This window comes from Cupressus sempervirens, chromosome 9 (genome assembly GCF_028749045.1).
Source record: "Cupressus sempervirens isolate cs-2001-9-10 chromosome 9, ASM2874904v1, whole genome shotgun sequence".
In the NCBI taxonomy this organism is placed as follows: domain Eukaryota; kingdom Viridiplantae; phylum Streptophyta; class Pinopsida; order Cupressales; family Cupressaceae; genus Cupressus; species Cupressus sempervirens.
Genome location: NC_143126.1, coordinates 329,636,319 through 329,662,772, shown reverse-complemented (window position 1 = coordinate 329,662,772; position 26,454 = coordinate 329,636,319).

The window sequence follows — 26,454 nt, the reverse complement described above, 5'->3', positions numbered from 1 at the left end:
ATGGGACCTATGATGAGAACTTCTTTAAGCTATAGGAAAGATGTAGTGCACTTAGAGTCCTAGGAAAATTCAAAATCCTTTTTTAACAAGTTATAAAGGGGTTATGCAAGTTGACCAAATTTTTTGATGAATCTTCTATAATATCTAGCATGTCCTAGGAAACATGGTACATCTTTCTACTTTTCTGGCATAGGCAATGTACAAATGACCTTTGTTGGATCTACTTAGATGCCTTTTGATGAAATGAAATGAAATAGTACTACTCCTTCTTCCATCATCATAAATTTTTTTCACTATTTAGGGAAAGGTTATAGTCTTGGCATATTTTGAGTACTATTTCTAAATTTTCTTTTGCTTCCTCAAAAGTAGTCTCATAAATGGTAAAATCATCCATGTAGATCTCCATATAGTCTATAGATATATCAAAAAAGATACTTATGATAGCTCATTGGAATGTGGCTAGGGCATTACACAAGACAAAAGGTAAAAATGAGTAGGCAAACGTTCCCCATAGGGATGTAAAAGTTGTTTTTTCTTGATCCTCTAGAGCTATTTATATCTAGTTGTAACCACTAAATCCATCCAAAAAAGAAAAATATTTCTTGCTAGCTAGGTTGTCAAGAACTTGATCTATAAATGCTAAGGGAAAGTGGTCTTTCTTAGTGGCTGAGTTGAGCTCCCTATAATCTACAAAAACTCTCCATTTTCCTCCCTTCTTTGGTACTATATCTAGGGGTGAGACCCATTGACTAGCAGAGATGAGGTAGATAAAACCAACACTTCATAGTTTTTGGAGCTCATTTTTAGCTATATCCCTCAAAACAAAGTTAACTCTCCTTTGAGGTTTTCGAGAAAGTTTGAAATTAGGACTAATGTAAATCTTGTGAGTGTAAAGCATAGGATCTAATCCTTTCATGTCCATGTGGTCCCAAGAAAATTATTTTTTATTTTCCTATAGTAACTGCAATATAATTTTCTGATGGGAAGGTGATAAGGCATTATTTATATTCAACTCTCTTTCTAGACCAACTTCCATCTTAATAACCTTATCTATCATGAATAACTAGGCAATAGGAGAAGAATCCAACTCATGAGGTAATAATGAGTGAAGGAATTGGGAAGCTTTTGAATGCTAGGGTGTGTTCAAAGGTGGTAATATAGTTTCTAAGATGTAGTCAACTTGAGGACACACTTGAGACTCTACTTCATACTCATTCATTATAATAGATGAAATTATCTCATCTTCTTCTCGAGAGGCTGCAAATTATTCTTGACGTATCATCATTAACTGATGGATAGAATTGACATTTGGATCATCATCAACCAATTATATCAAGATTACTTGGTCATCTAGCAAGACTGGTTTAGTAGGGGAGTATAAATTCAGATTCTTAATATGGATACCATTAGATATTGTCTATCTTCCTAGACTAGAAATCTATATAGCCATTTGTACTAGCTAACCATGGTCACCCTAAAATTAAAGGATATCCACACATGTTAGCCTTGGAATAGAGGTCAACAAATTCTATAGCATACTCCCAAGAGTTTTAGGTAAGTATAACATCTTCTATCATCCCATCTGGCTTGATAGTAGAACTATCAGCAAGCTAAAGTATGGTTGGTGTTTCTCTGAGACTAATGATATGCAATTGAGACAATACTTCCTTTGTTATGACATTTATGGATGCTCCTAAGTCAACTAAAGCATTTTAAACTTGCATCCCATGAATGGCAATAGTAATCACAGGACTCTAAGAGTTAGAATATTTAGGTACAATTAATTTCTCCAAATTTAAATCAAAAAATTGTCCTAAGACATGAATAGTTTTTGGATCCTTCTTCTTTCTTCCTAGCTAATTGATACATTCTTCCTTGATGACTTTAGTATAGGTTGGGACTTCCTTGATAACATCAAATAATGGTATTTTTACTATCATTTTTTTTAGCTGATTAAGCAAATCAATTACTTAGCGGTTTTTTGTAGGTCGGCCTTGTTCTATCAACCAATGAGTAAACAAAGGTTCTTTGACTACAAAAGATGTATTCTAATCTGATATGTCTACTTTTTTAGTTGGGGAATCTTCAAGTTCAATTATTATAGACTTTTGGGGTGAAGGAAGAGTAGTGCATAACCTTAAGTGGATATCATTCAAGGAAATAACATAACTTTGTTATTGTGCTAGCTATTTGGTATTGTTAGGATTATGATTCGATTGAACTAGTAGCTAAGTCTACTTGGGAGGAGTATTAGTGGCTACAAGAGGAGGCATTAGAGCCTACTATTGAGGTGGTGTCATTATGGCTCACTGACTAGGTTGGGCATTCCAATTTTTGGTTTCTTGCCAACCTTGCTGAAGTTGCTACCAACCCTGCCAAGGTTGTTGCCAATTATTCTTTCCACTAAAACTAGTATTTTGAGAATTTTTCCATTGATGGATATTATTATAATTTTGAAGAGAGCCTAGTGGCATAACTTGTCTTTGGGCCTATGGAATTTTTTGAGAAATGTAGAGAACCTCTCCATTTTCATCAATGGCTTTAAACTCAGTAGGCATTGGTTGTGTCTCTAGGTTTGCAATAGACTTGCATCTATAGTTCCTTTTCTTCTCCCTAAATTGTGGATAGTATTCAGCTAATGTGGCATCAACTTCATATTCCTTCCTTTTTTTGTGCATGGTGTGCAATTGAATGGTTACATCATTAATGATGTCTTGTTTAAAATCTGACAGCAAATTAGATAGTTCCATCTTTGATACTCCTGAACTACCATTAGAATTATGTGGTAGGTCTCTAAGTCCCCTACCTTTCTTCATAGTGGCCCTATAATAATTTAGACATATACTCTGTATATTAGTCCAATTTTTTTGAGCGATATCTACTCCTACCATAATATCTAGAGCCTCAATACTTTCATCATTTACAACTCTCAGAAAAAGATGTTTCTTTAATTCCTCATTTAGTTGGTGCTATGTATTACATAGTATTCCAAAGTTTCATCCTCCTTCTGAGATATTTTTAAATCTCATTCCCTTTCAAATCTTGACCCCTATAGTATTCCTTATACTTTTTAAGAAACAAGTTGCTCATTATAGGCCAATCTACTACAATGTTGGCACTGAATCCCATGAACTATCTCAAAGCAACTTCCTTTAGGGTGGATGGAAATAACTTTAGCTTGTGAGCATTAGTTGTATAGTCATAAATTTTGTAAAGGATATCAAACTCAAAGAGGAAGGTTTCAGGGTCTTCAATAATTAGGCCATAGATCTTGGGAGGTGCAACACAAGATATGTTCTTCAAGTTTTGATTACCTTGCTAAGGAGGGATAGGAAAAGGAAATGTTGGCTATGGCTGAACCATTCTTGGAGGAGGAGCTAGCAATGGTGGTTGATAGATAACAAGGGCAAGTGGATTGTCTTGGTATTCAAGTTCGGCAAAAAAGATCATTCAAATGCAAGGATTCTTTAGTGGATGAGGGTATTCATTCTTGAGCAGCATCAAATGGATTTTCAAAAGGTTCTTCTTCTTTGTTCTCATTGTGAGGTTCTTCAAGCTTAGGATTAAAAATGTCTTCTAGGTTATTATGAGGAAGAAATCTATGAAGGAGGTCTCTTCTTATGTGCATGAAATATAATGCATAATTTAAACTAACATAATGACTTTGGGGTAGAACTAGATTGACACCTAACCTGGCAACGATACCAAAAATGTCTAGTTAGCTTAATATCTTAGTAACAAAGGATTAGACATCCTTTCAAAATGATTCTATGGTCAAACAACATTATGTGTTTTACCTAAAATAGTAGAGTCACTTCATTTAATTTATCAATCTGGGAGTGTAAACTTGGGATGGTGACTTCAAAGTATATGATCTAATTCTTCTTTAAGCCATTATAACTAAAAAAAGGCCAATGTTGAAGGAAATCTATGCTAGAAACTGAAACAACAACTTAAACTAAAGATTAAGGTAATGTTGCAAATGGTAAACTTATATATGCACCTATGCTATAGTAATAGTTCACTAATTTTGTTATCAAAGGCTACAGGAACAACACAATTCTATCTTACTTAGTAACAACAAGGAGTTGAAATCTATTCTAATAGAATAGTTCACTCACTAAGTGGTCCCCCTTGGATGATTGAATAGAAAAGACAATCAAGATAAGAGATAAAAGCTTGAACAATGCATTCTATTCATTCATGGTGAAAGATTACACTTGACTAAAAATAGTATCTCACTCTGTTGCTATGAAAATCAACTTATTCTATTCTTCTTCCGAAACTACACTCAAAGCTATAGAAGTCACTATTTAAAGGAAACTACAACTATTTCCTCTACAACCACTCCATTTATGAGGATCAATTATAGACTCATAAAGCTTGAAACATAAACAATATTAATCATGAATAAATCTTCTAGGAATATGGAAAGTTGTGGAAGCTACTTTCATGCATTGCAACAATAGAAAGCATATAATGATTTTTCCTACTTGAGATGGTTTGGCAATCTAGTTAGCTTTGAATTTAGTGCTAAGGTTTTGATCTTTAAATATTCTATAGAAAGTAATTGCAAAACAATAAATGTGCACACAACCTCCACATACATATATTTATTTTCATCATCAATATTAGAGAAAAGGTGTAAGTTTCAAATTACCACTCTTACAAATCCTATGGCTACAGGAGCAAAACTACCCAAAACATAGCATAGATGGGGAAAAATTTATCAACATGTATCATTACTTCATTATATCATTGCTAACCATGAATTCAAGAAAACATGGCATCTTCAAACTATCCTCGACATTGTTGAGTCCTTTCAGTTTCTAATCATGTCCTTATTCAATCAATTTAATAGAACTGACTATGTCTATTGTGACCAATCGCTACGAATCAATTTTGTGGCATTTAAAATGTTCATTAAATGTCATATGTCATCAACCTTTGTCATGTGTCCTTGAAAAATCATCATTTCATTTCATTCATCTAGCATCATTTATTCTATTCAATCATTTCTTTGGTCCAATCCAATATCATTATTTTTCCCAATTGATTTGTTAATTTCTCTTATAGGATTAGATAATCCATAGTCTATTCCTATGTCTTAATCATCTAATTTCATCTCCCCCTTATTAATTATTCCTCTTTACTAACCTTTCTCAATTAATTAATATTTTTTAATAAATTGATTCCATTTTCATGAATTATAGGAATCCTTGATTTCCTAAATTCTAATTCTAATTTCCCATGGTTTTAAATTCTAATTTCCTATTTTCCTAATTCCATAATTTCTAATTACCATTTTAGAGGGAATTATGATTTTTTAAAATTCAAAATTTCCCTCTTACACATTCCTACTTTTTAGCTTAGAATTTAGTTTTCAATTAGATTAGATTTTGATTTACTAATTTAGTTCATAATTTAGATGAAACCTTAATTTACTAATTTAGATTGGAATTTAGTGTTTAATTTAGATTAGATTTTTTTTGTTTAATTTATAATTTGATTTAATTTTGTTAGTTTCTTTTTTAACTTAGATTAATTTTAGTTTTATTTATTTATTTGTAGAATAGATTTTTTTTTTTTGTTAGAAACTAATTTTAAAATTTAGAGACTAATTTTTGTGTTTTTTTAATGCAAAGAGGAGACATCCATTTTGTTTAATGAAGACCATATCATGCTAAAAAATACTAATGTATTTTATGCAAGATGTATGATGAAGACCTTGTGTGTGGTTTTTAGAAGATTAACAAACGTCTATTTTTGGTTCTCTAAAATAATAATAAAATTATTATGTTTGGCATTTTAGCAGTGCTAAAAATCCCAAAGGGTTATATAGATGTATCCTCTCCCCTCGCCTTTGTAGATCTTGGGTGTGTTGGTGTTTTGAAACACTGTAGTTTCAAACTACGTCAATGAGAAAAAGATACATCTAGGGGCATCTACTTCCCATTTTCAACATACCATTTCAGAAACCAAGCTAACTATAAGGCTAAACCCTTCTTCTACTCCAAGATCTGCAAAACCTAGGTGGGTGTACCTTAGATTCACTTATATGGTACTAGTGCTAAAACATACACTTGAATCTAACAACGAAGATAAAAACCTTAAATCTTCTAACACTTGTGCATAGATCTCAAACATGAAATAGCTAATAACATGGTCCAAGAAATTGCTAAGCTAAGTGAGGGCATCCTTTTCAATTCTTCAACATTAAAGGGAAATATATTTGGTTAATGATGTTGATTTTTAGCAAAACATGACATGAACAACATAACCCTATGATCCTTCAAAATGATCAGTACCTTATCTATTGGGCAGTCACACAAACCCCTAACACACATCCCTAAAAGTCATTGACATATGCCATACATCAGGACTTCTTGATCTATCTATCCACTTTGTGAATTAGAAATTTGCATCTTTCTAAATCTCATACTCGACCTATCCCTTCATGAGATCTACAATCCTATGATGATGAATCAAGCATTTACATAACTCTTTGAGTCATAAGAAAAAGAAATCAACACATACAACCAATAGATTGTAATTGAATTTCATACTCTTTGTTTATAAAACACAAAATATAACAAAAAAAATGAATAGGAGACAAGATATCAGAATGAAGACTGACTTACTATTGAATTTTATTCATTTCTTTGAAACAAATACAATAGATACATGAAATTGAAATGCCAAACTACCTAACAGATTAGAACTATCTATATTCTCATTTTTTGTTGTTCATTACAAGAGAAATTGCTGAAGAATTTAATGGAATCATAGCTCTGGATCTAACAATGTGGTCTCACACTAAAAATTGCCAACCCTTACAATGGATGAGAAAGAGAAATATATAAAGGAAGAATAGAGTCTTGGATCTGATCTAAAGATGACATGTGTCTACTTGAATCTCCATCTTTGTTGTTGTAGAATATCTCTAATCTTTCTACCCATGAAATCTGATTTAGTTTTCATCATTATTATGTAACAAACCTAAAATATTTCTTCCTAAATGATGAAAACCCTTATGTTACTCAAATATCTAAAATGCATCGTGAAATGCTAATAAAATTTGGATTTAACTATCTTGGAGGTAATTTCTAAGGTCCTTACTACTAGGCTTCTCAGAGTTCTTCCCCTGATTATCTCCCCTTGGTGAATTGGTTGTATTCTTAGATTCTATTATCACAGTGCACAAGGTGATTCACTCTCTTGAAGCTGGTAAGAGGGAAGGTTTCTTGCTCAAGCTTGATATGTCCAAAGCTTATGATAGGGTGGATTGGAATTTATTGATGGTGGTCCTCCAAGCTTTTGGCTTTGACTCCCAGGTTTGTAAACTCATCTCAGAGCTTATTTCTTCCCCTTCTTTATCTATTCTAGTTAATGGCTCCCCTTCAAATTTCTTTTTCGCTTCAAGAGGGTTGAGACAGGGTGATCCCCTATCCCCTGTTCTCTTCATCATTTTGGCTGACTATCTAGGAAAACTTATTTTAAGAAAAAGATAGGACCAGATTTTACAAGGTCTCAAGCCTTCATCTGGTCATCTTTCTTTCACCCACCAACAATTTGTGGATGATACTATCTTGGGGGGCAAGGCCATGGTCTAGGAGGCCAGAGAGTTCAAGGGCTTTCTAAATACTTATACTAGGGGTTTTAGCTAGGTTATCAATTGGGACAAGAGTTCTATTTACTTTATCAATACTCCTCTAGAGAGATAAAGGAAAATTGCTCATATATTGGGAAGTGGCATTGGCACTCTTCCTACAAGTTATCTTAGTATGCCTTAGGGTTCCAAACCCCTAAAATCTTTTTAGAATAGCATCATAGATAGATTCAACAAGAAACTTGTAGGTTGGAAAGGTGTGTCTCTCAGCCAGGCAGGCAAATGCACTTTGGTGATATCTATATTCCAAAACCTCCCTACTTATGTGTTAAGCCTCTTTGGGACCTCAACTAAGCAAGATGATAGAATGGAGAAGATTTAGCGGGACTTTCTCTGGACAAGGGTTGAAGAGCATAAAAGATATCATTTAGTTTCCTGGGACCATGTTTGCCTTCCCAAATGTTATGGAGGCCTTAGTATTAGAAAAATCAGACATCTTAACAATGCCCTTCTAGCCAAATAGATCTGTGCATCTTTTAGAGTACAAGAGAATGGAAGGAAATCATGACTGAAAAGTATCTAAGAAGGTAGTCACTTAGCATTTTGCTTCATGAGGCTAATATCCCTCAAGGATCTTACATATGGAGTGAGATCCTAAAGGCTATGACTTTGGCTAAGTCCAAGGTGAAATGGAAAGTTGGCAAAGGAGAGAAAATCTTATTTTGGTAGGATACCTAGTCTAGCCAGGGACCTCTCATTGACCACCCTAATTATGGTAGATGGGCAGAGCCATACATAAGAAGATATATTCTGAAAGTAAGTGATTACAAAATAAGTAATAGATGGAAGGACTTGTCTTTGATATCCCTAATTCTTAATTCTCTGATGATTACCCTAAATGCTATCCAAATAAATAATAAGGAGGATGATGTCATTTGGGGAGCTAACTCAAATGGCCATTGCTCTATCACCTCTAGATGCTTTTCTTTGTGAGATAGAATGGAGAAACCCATTTGGGCAAAGGCATGGATCCCTAGTCTTACCCCAAAAATTAATATATTTTTCTAGCTTTTGCTCCAAGACAAAATTCTTATTATGGACAACCTTGCTAAGTGAGGCCAGCTTATCCCCAACAAATGTATTCTATTCAAGCATGCTTTGGAAATAGTCAATCATTTATTTATCTATTGTCCCTATTCCTCTAATGTTTGCAACCTCCTTACCAGGGGCTTTGGGGTTAGTTGGAACCCTCTAGCCAACATTCAAGATTTATTTAACTAATAAAAGAGTTCACATAATGGTCTAATCTCCTAATTAATTGGTGCCTAGTCCCTTTCGCATTTTTGTTGGGGTATTTGGAAAGAGTGAAATAACCAAATTTTTAGAGATAGGGAATCCCCTAAGTTTTTCATTGCTGAGAAAATTGAAGGTCTAATGAAGGAGAACTTTGCCACCACTAAGAAAGGAAATATCAAAGGGGAAACAAAAAATAGGGGAAAATGGAAAGGGATAGGAAAAGACAAGAGGCTAGGTGGTCTTTTTCCCCTAAAAATTGGTTCAAGGCCAATTTTGATGGGGATACTAAAGGGAACCCAAGACCTGTGAGTAGTGGAGTCATCATTAGGAACAACTATGGGGGAGGAGTTGTGGCTTTTTATTGATCACTCAGACATTAGACAAACCATTTCACTAAAGCCAGTGTTGTTGGTCACATTGTTAAGCTAGCCTTGGCTTATGGGATTAAGAACCTATGGTTGGAGGGGGACTCATTAAATATCATTAATTGTCTCAATGGTCATGTCAAGCCCTCATGGAACATTGCAAATATAATAGAGAAATTAAAGTTTGACCCAAGCAAGTTCAAAAAGACCTATATCAGCCATGTGTATAGGGATGCCAATTTGGCTACTGATTGGTTTGCCAATGAAGTGATTGCCAATAATGCAGAGATGAGATGGCATGTTTGTGACATCTTCCTAGTAGCAATAAATAATTTACTATTGCAAGATCACATCCAGGGAAGTACTACAAAAATCCAAAATAAATGATGGAAAGATTTGCAAGATTGCTCGTAGGAGGGGGAGTTCTTAAAAATCATGCAAAACTCTTTTATCATAATACCATGTACACACAACATGTTTTAAGGGTTGTTTTGAATGCTACCATTAATACTAATATTTTCAAAAATATTTTAGAGTTTCATAGTCTGAAGAAGGCCGAGGTCTATAAGAAATCTAAGTAGGTGAGGGCTTTTAGTTTCAAAGGAAACCATGGTGGGATAGAGAAATAGGAGGGAGCCATCAGGAGAGGCAAGGAATTGGAAGGAGAAACCAAAGGTTTGGCACAAATTGGAAAAGGGCAAGATTTATCGATTCTTGGAGAAGCTCCATGATTTCAATGCTAGGATAACCAAGGTTACGGTAGATTCCTAGAAAAATGTGAGAGTCTAAATTGATGGGGTCACCCATCATGTCAATGTGGAATTGATAGCTCGAGTTGCCGAAATCCCTCTAGAAGGGACCAATTTTTTCAGAGATAAGAAAATGTTGACAAATACTATCAAAGTTTTTATGAAGAATGAAAAGGAGCCAAATAAGCTCATCAAGGTGGAGATGTACTATGAGATGGAGTCAATCAAAAAGCTATGGAGGTATGTTCTTAGGATCATCATTGAGTATATTTCCCTAAACCCTAGATTTGATAAGATAAGAATGCATCATTTTGTCTTTCTTAACCACTTTAGGCATAGAATCAAAAATTTCTTTTCCTTTCTACCTTTTCACCTCCATGAGAAAGAGTATCAATGGTTTCAAGAGAAAACCCACCACTAATCTATATCTTCATGAGGGATTACTTCTCCTAGTTTACGAGTATCTGAAGGCTCAAACCAGGGAAAAATCCCTTGGTGATGCTGAGCATGCTTCCGAGGAAACTAGGAACTCAGGCTCCAAGGAATTATGGAGCATAAAATTAGAAGAAGAAGTTTCTAAATCCAAAGAAGAAAGGAAACCCTCTACCCACATTCCCTACAGAAAGAGCCCAAGAGGTTTACCCCTCATTCTCCCTAAGCCTAAGCCTCAAGAGGTGGAGGAGGATAATGAGGATGAAGAGGACATTGATTTAGAGGAAGAGGAAGATGAGAAGGAGGAAAAGAAGGGGAGGGATAGTGAGAAGGAGGAGGAGGATTTTGCAGACGTGTCGAGGAATCCTAAGAAAAAGAAAGCTGATGAGGCCTTTAACACCAAAGACCGGATTCCTAAGATTCCTAGCCCTGGCCCTACTTCCTCCCTGACTATAGACATTCTAGAAAAAGAGAGTGGGGAGGTGATAATAAAAAATAGGAGGTCTTGGAGGAATTTTAATTTGAATAAAGCCAAATTGGGGATTGTTAGGGAGCCTTTGAATATTCAAGTGACGGAGGACATTGATGGCAAAACCCATTATAATGATCTCATTGATCTTGGTTTGGTTGTGATCTTAGATAATGCAAGGGAAACTAGGCTTAACCTTTTGAACAATGCTAGGAATAGCATGATAGAAAATTGTTGGTCTATCAAATGGTTGTTCCATGAAATTGAAGAACTCAAGGGGAGAAAAATCCAGGAAGGTGACTAAAAAAGAGGCAACAACCAGGGGCACAATGAAGAGGATAGAAGCCAAGATGGTAGCCAATAACATATCAACATCTAGGATCATAGGGTTGACTAGGAGGATAGAATCATAAAGGTTGAACAAAGAGTCCAAAGGATGGAGTTCTTCCACTAGAACTTGGCAAATCAGGTGACTGCCACCTTGAATACCTTGAACAAAAATATTAATAGCTTGGGTGAATCACTGATTAGTGTTGGATTTGGTGGGAAAATACTAGAGAAGTCCAACCTAGAAAATAGGAAGGCTTATGATTATCCAAAAGAAACTAGGGACCAAGTGGGTGCTTAGAACTAGGACTAGGTAGATGCTTAGAACTAGGACCGAGAGGACGTGGACAACAGGAAGACCATAGAAGCTACGGAATCCCTGCAAATTCTTGATAAAAAAATTGATAGTTAGGTTGTTGTTCTTTCTTGGTGTTGTTGGTTCTTTTTTGTTCTAGGCTTGCTGGTTTTTTGTTCCTAGCTATAGGCCAATTTTTATGGTTGGCTTTTGTTAAGCTGTTTTGTTTATGCTAGACTTTACTAAATATTTCTATTTTTGATATGTTGTAATACTTTTGGGTTTGAGGATCCCGATAAAACCTATTTTACTTAATCAAAAACTATCTTGGAGGTAACCAAACTTGACCCTAACTGCATTTTTATTGCCTTTTATGTTCATTCAGTTCATTACCCTGCTAGAAATCAAATCTGAACTGCCCCAACTAAATGAAACTGCAAATTGGGTACTTGAGACAAATCTCTACATAACTCAAACTAGTGACCACCTATAAGAAAGTTTGTCTTCTCCCAATTTTGGTCATATATAATATTGCTATATTTTCCCATCAAAAACACCTTGAATCTCATTTTGAAAAACATACCCCTATTATGGCTCTATGACTGAAAATATTTCAAGAAAAAATGAAAACTTTTCTAAAGTCAAAATTTAAGAATAAAACTTTTAAAAGATTTAAAATCACTCTTGATATGAACTTTTAGGAAAATAACAAAATATTGAATTTTGAATTTTTGCATTTTTCTTATTTTTTCCACTCGAGTCAACCAACTTTGACTTTTGTGCTACATGTTGCTATCTTATTTGTCAACCTCAACATTGTCACCTACCACTAAGTGCCATGTGGCACCCTCCAATTATTCTGCTAGTTATCACCATGTGGGAATCTCTAATTGGTTCTCAGACTTCCCGGTCACTACTTTGTCACTACACTAACTAGATTTCCATGTCACCTCTAAGTAGGGCCCATCGCCACTTGGTGATTAGGCACATTACTGCATTACTTAAACTCTGTACATCTTTGCAATGTAGGAATGGGCCAACCATTGGATCTCACCATGTGGTGAGATCTAGATCATCCATCTTAGGCCCACCACATCATTGCTACTTGGAATCTATCACCACATGTCATGATTTGATTTTCTCTTCTTTTGCCATGTCATCACTTGGTTTTGAGTATTATTAGTCAAAATTTATGGTCTCCATCTGGCTGGGGTCCACCACACACACAAGTCTAGGATTCCAAAATCTATTTGTCTTTAAGACAACATGAATGGTAAGTGTGGGAGTATTTAAACATTGAAAAGTATCCCTACCTACTCAATGTGGGATTATAAGTTTTAAAAGAAACTCCTCTATCCTATGCTTACATCTTTGTAAATATCTTCTTATATTTGTGATGAAAATAAGACATTAATCCTCTTAATGAAAATCATGGTTCTCTCCATTCTCTTCCCCATTCTTTTGATTTCATGCTTTCCTTGTTAGTAAATGCCACCTCTCATTATCCTTAGTATTAGAGTTGCTCTCCTCAAAAACCCAATGGCTCCTTCATGAATTACACCTGTAATGATTGTGCCTATATTAATTCCCAGATTTTGATAATTTCTCTAATACATGTGACACAGTCAATTTGATATGTTGGTATGAGAATCCATCTTATCCTTATGATGGATACAAATTGGGAATCCTTATTATCTATAATAGTGAACCTCCATATAACAATCATGATCTCAATCAAATAAAGTGTCTAGAATGCAAAATTTTACCTATTATGTGCAAATCTCAGCTACGCTACTGAAGGAAACATAAACAATAGGGTTGGGAGACTTTAGGTGGATCCATCCCATACACTCCTCTATCTCTTCCTTCCACAGGCTACCTCCATTCCTAAATAGAGGGCCCCTGCTTCACTTGTGGTTTCTACTAAACTCCACTCATGCACATAGATGTGGGTTCTTTGTTTTTGTTCTTCCCTTTGTTTGTTGGTGCCACGCTATTCTAAGGACCTGAAAGTCCCATCCACTAATTAATTGTTCTAAGATTATGATAGGTAAGGTAGAAAAAGAAATTTCTCTAGTAGGAGCAGGGATATGGGTCACAAAAAATTCATATCTCCACCATCAATGCTTTAGTGGCAAAGCCATAGGTCACATGTATGACTCAATCATAGTTTGGATGAATTCTAGAGGGGTGCATGTGTATGCCTAATTATGCATATGGAGAGCATGGATTAGGCTAGATTGCTACAGTAAAGAGATACATTTGATCTAAGGCCAAGAAATAGCTAGGTAGGGGCCACCCATATACAATTTAGCTCCCCTTTAAAAAACCAATGTATACTATGCTCACTATTAGATTGTGTGGTATCAAAGAGTTCAACATTAGTAGGGTTTCATTTTATATCATCTCAGAAAAGCTTTGTGTAATACTCCAAGTCAAAATCATCAAAATCAAGGCCCATTTGTTTGTTTATCTCTTCCAAAGCTTTCCTTTCTTTCTCAATCATAGGCACCTACACTATGGACTCAAGGACCACATTTGTGTGAAGTGAGGTTAATTTTGATATATAAATGCACTTTTTCATGTGGTCATGAACCATGCTAGATTTTGCATGCACCATCTCCCATGCTAATGTAGTATGCAAGACCACCAACCTTGACAACAAGCATGCCCATATCAGGTTCCCCATAATTCAACCTTACCTTTAAGAAGGTACCAATGCTATTTAGATTATCCCAAGTTCACAAGAATCAAAATTTCAAAATCATTATGACTTATCTTCTCCCTCTTTTAAACATTTTAAAATCCCAATGCCTTTTTAATATGATAGAAATAGTCAGGCTCCTAAGTGGGTCTGGCTATAAAATAAAAATAAAAATTGAACACATGAATTATCAAATTGATCCAATAGTCATCGAACACTAATTTGATTGAAATTCAATCACTATTGCATCACTTAAAACTGATTTTCAACCTTTTCTATGAACTGTCAACTTTGTACCAAGAGGTCCTTTGATTGGCCTTTAAAATTGATCCAAACACTTGAGTGAGCTCTAAAATTGAACATATTGATTCTCTGTTCCACACATTCTTACCCTATCAAATCTCATCTCATGATGAATTCTCAATCAAAATATATTGACTATCAAAGTTTCCCTTTCAAAATTGCCTACAAGGAAACATGTTAGAAAACAATAAATCGTGCTCAAATTTGGCTTCAAAAATTGGGCAAACTAACACTTGGGGAAACAAAAATTGGGGTATTGGTTTACTTTCATGAGGAAAATATAAAACTATGATTGGGGCTCATGATGAATAACTGGATGTATTTGGTGAATGATCAAAGTGGGTTACTCAGAATTCGCAAACTAGAAGCAATGTCAGAAAAGTGATTTTTACAAATGGAATGGACTTGGGAAAGTGTACAGATGGATTTGTCAAGGTTTGAAAATTGGTACGCTTGAAGAATTTTTAGAGTAGAATGCAATGGTAAAATCCATTTGATCTCACCTATCATGCATCTTGAGTTATGACATGATGAACAGGGGTACCAACCAATCTACCCTTCCTAACACCAGTCAAAAGTTACAAATTGTATTTGGAATCACGTTCAAAAATAGATCAAACGGATTATTCATAAGCTCAAAATTGAAACATAGTAAGTATCTAAACTCTAGAATGCAATGAAAAAGGAATTTTCTTAGTTTGGTCAATTGGGTCAAAGTTATAACAAGTCAAATAGGGCCTCCCAGAATACTGAACAATTCACATCAGCATGACAACAATACATGACCAACTTTGAGGGATTCAAAACCTAGTCAAACTGATTTGAAATGACTCAAAATCTAAAACATAGGTTCTCTAGTATGGACACTAAACACTTCCAAATAAGTGAGTCATGAAAAATTAATGGGTATGAGATATTCAAATGTAAACATGGCCTCCTATCACTATTTGACACAGGCAAAAATGCAAATTTGGACATTGCTCAAGATGGAACTTCACAGAATGACTTGAAATGGTAATTTATCTTGATGGGATGAGTGGATATACTGAATTCAAGGTGTTAGAAACATTAAACACCTCTTAGGCCTCAAATGGAAAATCAGGTACATATGCATCAAAAATCATTTATAAGACTTATTTTTTAATGGTACTCAAAATCAAGACTTTAATTTTGAGTTCCAATAGGGTGTAAGAGAAATCCTTTTAATTATTTTAGATAATCCTTCCTTGGACCAAGACATATGATATTGGGTATGATAGGGGATGACTTTAGAGTGGTAATAGGACAAAGCCAGGTCTCCACTCTAATTTCTATATAAAGGATTGATTGTGGGTTATGCCTAATCAATGGTATGGCTAGGTGATAGATCTCCTCTAATACCCCTAGAGCTACATGAAACCCTAGTTATCAAGTTTGGGAGACCTCTTGTAAGATCTTATCATCCACCTACTAAATAAAGTGTCCCATACTAAACACCATGTCTTAGTGGCCAAAATATTTATATCCACTAGCTCAAGGGGTTACGCATTCCCGTGAAGACATCTCACACTTTTGTAGTCCTTAGTAGAGATAAAAATCCCTTGGGAAGTGATGCCCCTTGGGAATTAGATCTAGTATGCTTGAGAAGTGAGTGCACTATTAGGGGGAGCCTGTGCTACCAAGATTAATCTAGGTTGTTTGCTCTGGATAAGCACAAATGAACTTCAGTTCAAGTGAGAATTCAATGGATACAATCCTTTCAGCCTAGGTTGTGGTGCATTTGTTCATTTTTAACAACAACCATTCTATTTATTGTGTCTTGCATGAGTGTTTTCATTAATCAAGATAATTTCAATAAACTTTTACACTCTCACAAAAACACATTGAGACCCTTCAAAAATTCTTGCAAATATACACTTCTCAACATTTGAAATAATTGCAAACATTGAAACTTGTAGCCTTAGTGTTCATTGGCATGACCTTTAGGACTCATTTTAATCTTGCATAATCATCATTCTATTGCACTTAGGATATCTTGTATAGCCTAGCCTTCACTTTAATTTTGCATCCCTTAGTCCTTAGTCCTAATTTTGATACTCACATAACTTGCATTTAGCCCTTAGGTTCCTTGCATTTTCCATTAGGCCTTTGGATTTTTGCATTCCTTAGTCCTTAATTTGACCATAGTATATCCTCCATTTTTTTGCACGGGTCCTTGCATAACTCTCATAATCTTCATTTTGGTCCTCATTTTGAACCTAGTACCTTTGAATTTGGTAGAAAAATTTGAACAAAATATGGGTCTTAGAGAATTTCCTTGTATGGATGAGTAAAGGATCCTGACCTTGGTCTTTTTCATTTATCTTCTATTGTTTTCTTTTGGGTCAAATTTTATCTATGTCTTGATGAATTTGATTTTTCCTTTTTGTCACTTTGTCCCTTTGATGTTTCTTTCTTGGTCAAGATTTATTGCTTATAAAGTTACACTCTTAGATTAGTATTTTCCAAATATTTTTCTTTCAAATTCAAAACCTTTCATATCCTTAATTTCATGTTTCATAACCTTAGTTTTCACTTTGCATAAACCCCATTTTACCAAACTTTAGTTTGCATGTCATTTTAATTATCCTTCAAAATCCCAAAATAAAAGTGCATTTTCCACAACCAACCATATCCAAACATTTCAAATATCAAACTTTGTCAACTCATATCCTTTCAAAAACCAACATCACTTTGCATAGGTTAGCCCTTGCACGAATTTCCATAGCCTTACAACATCAACCCCTTTGCATACTTGAGTACTTAATCCCTAGTTGCATTTTTCAAAAAAAATAAAAATAAAAAATCATTTTGCATAAAATCTTAGTTGAATTTTTCATAAATCCAAGTCCAAATCTAAATATTTTGCATACATATCCTTAGTTTGCATTTCGAAAATTCCAAACATTCAATTTTAGTTTTTTGTATTTCATACCTTAGTCCAACTTCAACCAATATTTGCACACATTTAGACCATAATCATACCTTAGTTTTCATTTGCACCCTTTAGTCAAAACTCAAACAACACTTACTTTTTTATTTTACTCACTTAGAACCTTTGCAAAATCATACCTTAGTTGCATTTCATACCTTATATCCCAAAAATAAAAATAAATTGCATACCTTAGTTTTCATATATTCTTCTCACTTAGGTGCATACGAGGATATTGTGCCAATTTTCACAAGGGTTCAATTATCCAAAGAACAAAAAAGTTAATATAAACCTATGTCCACATCTCAAGCTGAAATACAACAACCTCCTAATAAAATATGAAATAAAACACAACCTCAACAAGTTGGTCCTATAAGCATGCATCCTCCAATGGATAACACCCAAGAATTTCAACATCCTACCTTTTCAAGAAATTTAATAGACACTTCATCCTTTTCAAATGAGATGTGAAACTTGGGTTTTCCACCTAACATTTCACCTTCATATGGACTAGTCCAATTGGGTCCACTAGACTTCAAACCTATATTTTTACCTATGCAACCAGGATTTGGAAGTGTACCCACAATACCCCAAAATGAACAACGTGGTTCCTTTGAGTTTGAAAAACCTAACACAAGTAACTTTCATTCTTCAAACCCAAAAATGGAATCTTCAAACATTTTACAAATTGCAACAAACACATATGATGACTCTTCTAATGATGAGTTTGGAGTCCTTATTGAACAAGTGGATAAGACATTTCAAGACAAATATTTTTGAAAGAACTTAAAACACATTGTGGCTCAATAAGTATTAAAATCCAATCCTACATTAGAGGAGCATTAGTCTAAGAATCAAGATAATCTAACTTTGGAAGAACTTCCACTTATGATCAACTTTGACTGGATAAAGAGAAATAATTTTTGGACCCATCAACTACAAAGGTAAGATCTAAAAGGCTTCAAAAAGAGTTAACTGTTGAGGTTCCACTAAGAACTATCTTTGGAGAATTCAATAACAATCCTATTTTTTATGCACCTCCCACACTTCAAGAAGAAAATGATATCAACAAAGTACCACAAAGGTATTTTAGTAGAACATTAAAGATTGACCTTAATCAAATGATCCAACAACAAGTGACAGCTAAGGATACTTACACAATGGGGATGCCTAACATACCTTATTTGGAATAAATTCAACAAGTTACCCCTTTTCTTTTAGCATTACCAAATATGACAATATCAACTAATATGGGATTGAATATGGATGCATCTTGTATAACCACAACTCTTGTTGCAAGTGCACCTGTTGAAAGAAAACACAATAGTCTCATTGGCATTACACCAATTCTATTGGAAATATTAGATAGAAAAGGTTACTAAGAGGGGAGCGGCAAATCAAGAACTAATAAAAATTTAACTTATTTCACCAATTAATCCTTCATTAATATTCTAATCTAATTACATGAAAGAATGAAAGAAAATAAACATTCATAGCAATTTGACACAAGATATGGTGACTCAGAAACCTTCCAAATAGAAAGTAAAACTGGGGTGGGGATGATACCCAAAAGCTTTAGTACTGTAGTATAAAGTTGGCTTGTTAAGGTTTACAATTGATCACTTTTGATGAGCTAGGTCCACCTTGTGAAAGGATTTACAAAACATATAATGAAGTATGCACTCGGTAAAGAGATTTGTCAAAGACTATTAAGTCTACCCTATTAAAGGATTTAACTAATACACTGTTAGGATGAACCAGTGGCTAATCTTTGATTTGCAACTCTAATTTGGTGGTTGAGATTCCTTTGAAATGTAAAAATCACCTTGGTGTGATAGATAAATATTTGTTGTCCCTTATACTACTTTTAGCCTTCTTAATTCACACTTCTACTCTTTATATTTGCTTCATAAATACTTGTTTGGATATGATATAGCTCATTACATATATACCAATCCAAATCACAATTCATCAAATTCATTTACAACATAGGTTTCCATCAAGATCACAAAGTTAGCTCAATTGCTGAAACTCAGGTTCAGAAGACAAAATCAATGATGTTCTTATACTTGACAACCATTGTCAACACTTGGCATCGTCATGCACTTGGTAGATGTAGAAGCTTGGCTCATACTTGTAACCAGCTAAAAATGGTCATCTAGACTATTAGCCCCCTTCTCAACATTTTGGCTAAATTAATTTAATCATTTACCTAGACCAAATTGCTAATAATCAATTTATTTGATTATAATCTATAGTTTGACTATGCTATCCTAAGTTCATTATTTGATTAAAATAACATGTCCCCTTTTAATTAAATAAAATACCCCATTGTTCTAACCCACTTAAAGTGCACACATAAAGCCCTTTTTTTATTCTACAATTAAAAAAAAAGGCTTTGTGACTTTTGTCTTATATGACAAGTCAACTTATATTCTATTGGTTAATTTGTGTGTGCACATGGATCACTCCTCTTTTTGAATTCCATCGTTGATCATCCACCATCTTCATCTTGATCTCTATAGTCCATATAACTTTAAAAGGGGGAGAGCTTTCCCCCTCAAAGAATCCATCTTTTGAGTATTGTTATGTTGTAGCTTTTCTAACAAGTTTCTTTGGAGCTTTGTGGAGAACTTCTATTTCTTGTCTACATTCTCTCATACCATAGTGTTTTAGCTTAGATTCATGTTGCATGTTAGTTTAGCTTCCATTTTGCAATAATCTATCTCACATAGCTTAATATTTGGATTGTAACACTCTCATACATGTTTTAGCATAGCTACATTTGGCATTCTCATCTTAGCTTAGTTTGCATACTTGCATTTCATTCTTGAGGAACTCCTTGAGACATTTACATTCTTGCATCTTGTCTTTGGAACTTCCCATTGCATGGTTTACTAGAAAGAAGAGTATTCCTAAGGCTCAACTGAGAGCCGTTGAACTTGAAATACACTCTCTTGCACTTCATGGATAGGGAGCTCTAAGCTAGCATCCAAGCATTCCAAACTCATAGAATCATTTGGATAGAAGGGCTTAGAGTGGGACAGTTTTGAGTGTACAATACTAATCACTTCCAAGTAGCTTGAAATTAGTTAGCACTTGTGTGACTCGATGAACACTATTAAACTTGGTATATAAACTAAATCACTTGGTTGACACTACACTAACATTACGAGCTCAGTATAAATTGAATCACTTGGTTGACACTCCTTGGCTCAATCAACACTAGATTCTTGTCACTAATACTACAAATTTAGTAGATATTGGAGAGCATGGTTGACACTATGCAACTTGGTTAATACTATGAAGCTTAGTTAGCACTATTACTCAACAGCTTGGTAGATACTACTCATCATGAACTATATAAAGATTTTGGAACTTGATAGCAACTATAGAACTTGGTAACAACTATATTACTCGGTAACATCTATATTATTTGGTAGTAACTAGAGTACTTGGTTAACATTGTAAACTAAAAGATAAGCTCGGTAGAAGCTTAACCAATTCACTAAGTGTGAGTCACTAATAAAAAAAAATTGACCTTAATGTCAAAATATCCCCCTTTGGCATTAGTGGCAAAAACAATTATCAATCCAAAATTGAATGCTCAAAATTTGAAGTCCAAAACATTCTTTTATCTCCTTTCTGTGTCTACAACTTGATAACATACTCCTATTTTTGAGATTTTTCAAAATTGATTTTGTAAAAGATGTTTTTCGATAATCTCTACATGTATTTGTATAATACTATGTTGCTCCCCCATACATATATCTCATCTATACAGATATATCTCATATTATACTTCTCTCCAATACTCTTCATATATACATTCATCTTATATTATACTTCTCCCCCTTTTTGACATAAATGCCAAAGGTGTATACTACATGTTAATGCCAAAATGTGACAGGATGTTAGAATGTACCTTCAAAATCAATGCCATTTCCTTGTCCCAATTTTCCTATAACACCTTGCTTGCATGTAATGCAATATACACTTTTATTGATAACTCCATTATGTGATCAACTATGGAGAAGTTATTCTCATGGATGAGTGTCTTGGCATGTGCAATGTGTTTATGCAATGTGTTTATGCAATGCATCCATGTTTGGATGTCTATAAGTGTGGCCCTAATCTTGGCTACTTCCCTTAATAATTCTTCTTGCAAATTTGTCAAATATTTGATCTTTGAATAGTGAGCACAACTATAGCTTGGGTCAAGTGACAAGTGGTGTGCACTTGCTTTCAAGTCTTCATCTATCTTAGATAATTTTTTCTTGATTCCTTGGGTAAAGATAGATGTATCAAAAAGCTTAATAAATAATGAAGTTACATTATTTTCAAATGTTTCCAATGAACTAAGAATAGTATATAATTCTACTTGGTTTATTGCAATTTTTTGTGCCACTTGTTCCAATGCTTTGTTTTCAAATTTTCTTTTTTCTCTTTGTAGAAGCGTATCTTGTCCATTTACATCTTTATTGATTTTTTGCACAACTTCTGCTAATTGATTCAAAATAGGTTGTGTACTATCAACCTCTATACTTAGTGCATTCACAAATATGTCTTTTATTTCTTCTAGCACTGCATTCACAAATTTGTCTTTTATATCTTCTAGCACTTGGGTTTCCTTCCTTTTCTATTCTCTAAGCATTTCTTGCTTAGCTCTTTTCAAAAGTAATTTCCCTAGGATGTTCATCTTATTAGTAGTGAGGGTAGTGATATCCCAATTTGGAATAACAATATCCTCATCTAAATCTATTTCATCTTCTTCATCCTTTGCTTTTAGAGTAGGAGAAACAATTTTCTTACCCTTATTTGATACTTCAATAATCAATTGAGAGTAGTTCTCAACTATCATTGTACTTGCTATTGACACATTTGGAATTGTAACAATTGTAAAAAATTTAGGGGCTAGCAACAAAGGTAGATATGACACTAATAGTAGAAATACCTTATTTTTGCATTGTCAAATCTAATAATGGAGGCACTTGTTGCTCACTAGATGAAGTGTTGATCACTTTAGTCAATGTAGTACTTAGTTGAATAGGTGCAAAGATTGGTTGGGTGCTTGGTGTTGCAATGGTTTCCACAACTAACTTGACATAATCTTTCTCCGAGCTTGATGGCATTAAAGTTTTTCTAAGAGAGTGAGGAAAAGAGGCCATTACTGTTGCTGTAATCTTTTCTAGGTCATTTTCCTCAATACTCCAAATCTCAGGGAGACTTTCCTCTGTAGCTTCCTATTCTTCCTCTTTATTATCCAGATTTACATTTTCTATTTCCACATATTTTTCTTTATCATTTTCATCATCTTCCTTTTCATCTTCATCATCTTTGTCACTAACATAAACAACAAAATCACTAGTTTGATGAAGATTGTAAATATTCTTCCAAGTGGTTGTACTTGTCTTCACCACATATTCAATGTGTTTCATCAATATCATATATGTGTTGAATTTAAGAGTGAGCTTTTCTTTATTTTTCTTCAAAGATTCTTTCACTTCTTTTTCACTGAGACTCAACATGAGTTGCCTCAAAGTTTGTTCAAATATGTATTTTGTAGTCTTCTTTGCATGCTCCTATCTAGGCTTAATTCCTTGCATAAGCTCATTAGGAATTTATTGTACAAGATAATCAGGTGAATACTTCCATTTTGCCACTTTTGTCATCATCATGTACCTAGTATACTTTTTCTCATCTATATTCTTGGTTTTATATCTAAGAGATTTGAAATTCTCCATTCCAGCTCCTCCTTCCAATTCCTTTAATTTTTCTTGAAGTGTAGGTGGAGGCTTTTTGAAGATAATCTACTCAGCACCTTCCTAACCTAACTTTAATTTCTTCTTGTATTTTGGTGTCCTTCTTGTGAATATAGTAGTGGATGACTTAGTAGGTTTGGTTATGATAACCTTACTTTTCTTTCTTATAGGTTCTTCTTCCTCAGATTTGGATTCCTCATCTTCTACTTTATCCTCTTCCACATCATCTCCTTTTCCCTCTATCAGTAGGAGAGTAGAACTTGCTTGTTTCATTTTTTCTATCCTCTTTCTTCCTTTTTTAACTACTTGAGGAAGCTTAATTTCAAGTTCTATCCTCACTTTCTCTTCTTTATAAGTTCCAAAATATTGTGTCTTAGGATCCACATGATCATTTGTAAAATCCTCAATGATATATTTTGTATCATCAATGTTAACCTCATATTCAAGAGGCTTAACACTTGCCATCCTCAGTTTGACTACCTGAATGTACACTCTATCATAGTCTACCATGAAATAGATTTCATCTTTGTAGTCCTCTACAAGTTTCTTTGGTATCCTATAGGTATTATTAATTTTTCTTTGAATGCATCAAAGTGGTTATCCATTATACTATCAAAATTTTTACCCATCACTGCTATGTATTCATTAATATGATATAGAACAGGTACACCTTTTCTCCATACAACTATACCTTTAGAAGGGAAGAATTTTTGTAAAAAGAAAAATAAAAAAATTATGAGTGAATCAAACTTACATAGATTATTCTTGGAACCTCTGATGCTTTCCATGTTCTTAATGAACTAATTCAATAACAACTCAGCAAGGTCAAATGACATGTTGTTTTTCACCACCTTGAAGGCCAAATCTACTACCTCACATGACACACTATTGAGATGACTGGAGCTATTGATTTTGTGGGAAATCACATGAATTCCAAACTTCAATTCAATGTCTATGATTCCACTTATCTTCATTCCTTTTCCATCCCACTTGCCAAGAGTCTTCTTCACTAGTTTAACCTGACCTAGGGTTTTGGTTGCCTTGGTTTTTTTAAACATTGGAAGGCTAGTGATTTGGTGAATCATCTTCCTTGTGATCAAAATGGGCTAATCCAACCATAACTTCCCATTGTGAACTTAGCTTAGTATGAATCTTATCCATTTTTCCTAAAAATTCCTCGACATATGCAAAATATGTGTCAAAGCCTTTTCTTCCAAATGTTGATGCTTGGGTTTTAGAGCACCATTCAAAGTTAATTCATTCAATGCCTCATGCATTTCATGTGTACCTAGATCTTGAATAGAAATTTTTTAATATGAACAATTATTGTATACAAGCAATACCTTGGATAGAATTTTTGATTGTGGACATGCTAGGTTGAGTGATTTGATAATTGCTAGATTGATTTTGAATGCTGGAAACTCACATTCTACTCCTTGAATCAACATTTTTGATCCTTTCTTTGCTTTGTTGCTAGAAGAAGCCAACTTGGTAGGGTCTTGTAGGGTTTTAAAAAAATTGAGAATTCTTCCAACAACAAACACATAGATCACTTGAAAGCACAGAAATCACTCTTCGCAAATAGATCTCAAAAATTCATAGTAAAAAAATGAATTCAATTTTCTTCCTTTTAAAAAATTTTCACTTTTCAATCACCAAAAATACTTTGGTATGATCACTTTCTCAATGATAGTTTGTCTTCCATTCGGTTCTATCTTTTAATACTTAGAAGACTTTCATAGCTTGATAGTCTCAACATTACTCGGTAGATTTTTCAACAAATTGGTGTCCACACACAATACTTTAGTGTAACTTGACCTTGCTTGGTAAGGTCTTGTGACTTGACCTAGCTCGGTAAAGGTCTTGAATTTTCACAACTACTTGGTGATCCTTCTGCATCTTGAATGTTAATATGGATCTTTTCTTCTAGCTAGTTGGAATTGATGAGAGATTTTTGCTTCATAATCTCATTTCTAGTTATTCTTTTAGGAGTTCAAGTTGAGATGCTTGAGTCACCCAACTCTTGTATGACATTTACTTCATGACTTGAGCTTTCATTTTTAGAAGACTTTGGCACACATTGCTAGTTCATTTTTTTTTGATATTTTCAACTTTGAATTTCTTTTCATCTTCAATTCTTCCAGTGTTCATACAGTTCTTGGCAAGGTGTCAGAATTTTGTACACATGAAACATCTTCTAGGGGTGTCTCTTTTCCTCATGTGATGTTTCACACAATTTTCTCCAATGTTCCCAAATTCTCCATAGTAGTGGCATCTACACCGTGTGTTATAGTCCCATCCAAATATAGCTTTTATAATTTGTTCTACTAGAATCAATATCTTGATTTTGCATTCAAAATATTTGTGTCCTTGTTTCTTGCAATTGTGACATTTAACTTCAAACTTAGGTTTCTCCTTGCATTCACTTTCTCTATGATCATGCTTATTGCAACTATAACACTTTCTATTTAATTTTTCTTTACCATTACTCCAATATTTGTTTATTGTATGACCTAACTTACCACAATGATTGCAAGTAGGCTTTTGATTCTTTTGAGCTCATTGCTTAGAAGATTCACCTTCTTCTATGTATCCTATTCCTACTTTGCCTTTGTGTCTATATTGACGTTGCTCATTCAAATGATTCATGCTTTCTTGAGATTTCAACATTCTTTCATTGGTTTTCTTTTTAGTGTTCAGATCATTCTACAACCTTTCATTCTATGATCTTATATTCATGAGTTCTTCATTTGCATTAGTGAGCTGGTCAATGAAGTCTATTTTCTGAAGGGATAAATGTTGAATTTCATTGTTCTTTTCTTTTATCTCTTATTTGGCTTTGTCTTTTTCTTCCATGACTTCACATAATCTTACTTATTGGATTTCTTGTCCTCTTTTTAGGTTTCTAACTTGTTCTTGAAGATTGGAATTATTTTCTAATAGGTCTTTGATTGCTTCATCAACTTCATCTGAATTTCTTTCTAGATAGATATCTTCAATTCTTTCTTCAGTGTAGAGATTGTCATTCATTTCTACTACAAGTTCTTTTATTTTTTTCAATGATTGAGAGATTTGCTCCTTTGCTTTCTTTAGCTGCCCAATAGCTAATTCAAGATCCAACTATTCATTGTCAATAGCCTTATCTAGCATGTATACTTCCATTACCTTTGATCTTTGCTCAAGCTACTAAACT